Below are 1264 nucleotides of genomic sequence, written 5' to 3'. Positions count from 1 at the left end.
TAAGCGTCTGTCTAGCGAGCCGTTGAGAGAGCGCGAGAGGGAAAAGACAGCTTCAGAGCACGTGAGGAATTTGTCTTCTCATGCATTTCATTGGCTAAATCAATATATTTGATTTATCATACAAATGAAAAAAATGCTTGGGTGTGAGCAATGATGTGTGTGTAAACTCAGCAACAAAAAAAATATATCTTACTGTCATCTGCGTTTATTTCAAACTTAACACGTGTAAATATTAAAAGTTGTTCATAGTGATGTCTGATGAGGACCTTCCTTACAACAGGCCTACAAATCCCTCAGTCCAGCCTCTCTCAGCCTATTGCGGACAGTCTGAGTGCTGATGGAAGGATTGTGCGTTCCTGGTGTAACTCGGCAGTTGTTGTTGCCATCCTGTACCTGTCATGCAGGTGTGATGTACCGATCCTGTGCAGGTGTTGTTAAACTTGGTCTGCCACTGTGAGGACGATCAGCTGCTCATCCTGTCTCCCTGTAACCTGTCTTAGGCGTCTCACAGTACGGATATTGCAATTTTCTCATGCCTCCTTGCAGTCCCGTTGTGGGGACAGTAAAATTAGTACTCCCCCCCCCCCCCAAAAAAATGCAGTTATTTTTGTATTATGTTTAGTTTAAAAGTATGCATTAACGTAAAGACTTTAAACTCAGGATTCTGTAAAAGCCTACCCCAATCAGGATATGCGTTCACTTTTAGCTTCCTGTGACAACCGGAAGTTCCTTAAATTGGGGTCATAGGGGCTGTTTCGAAGGGTTAAAAAGGTCAGATGTTTCCAAAATTTCGTATCTGTGATTAGGCAACCCTCAAACTGTAAATCAGTCATTTCTCCCAACAGATGTCAATGAAAAAAACTCTCTCACACACACACAGCAAGGATGGAGTGACACAGTGTGGCGCTTAAAGACACACAGAGCCTGCAATGGCATTACCATAATCTCTAGCTCGGTCTGAGCGCAGCGACCGTGAAAAAAGGTAGGCCCATAATGAAGCCTGGACCTAAATTTCAAGTGCTTTTGGGTGACAGCGAAAGAACCGTTAGGGTTAGAAGCACAATTCGACCTCGGGAACGTTCCCGAGGTCCTCCCGATCTGTGCAAGCCTAACCTTGACCGTGTGGCATTAACCCTTAACAGTGAAAACATTTTTTTTTCATCTCACCGTTTACAATGACATCTTTCCCCATTGGAATACATTGTCTGCTCCCCTAAATTCCACCTGAAGCCTATGTGGGTTATGAATGCCTTATGAACCTGTT

Source organism: Oncorhynchus clarkii, chromosome 18 (genome assembly GCF_045791955.1).
Source record: "Oncorhynchus clarkii lewisi isolate Uvic-CL-2024 chromosome 18, UVic_Ocla_1.0, whole genome shotgun sequence".
NCBI classification, from domain to species: Eukaryota; Metazoa; Chordata; class Actinopteri; order Salmoniformes; family Salmonidae; genus Oncorhynchus; species Oncorhynchus clarkii.
This window is presented reverse-complemented; position numbering follows the sequence as displayed.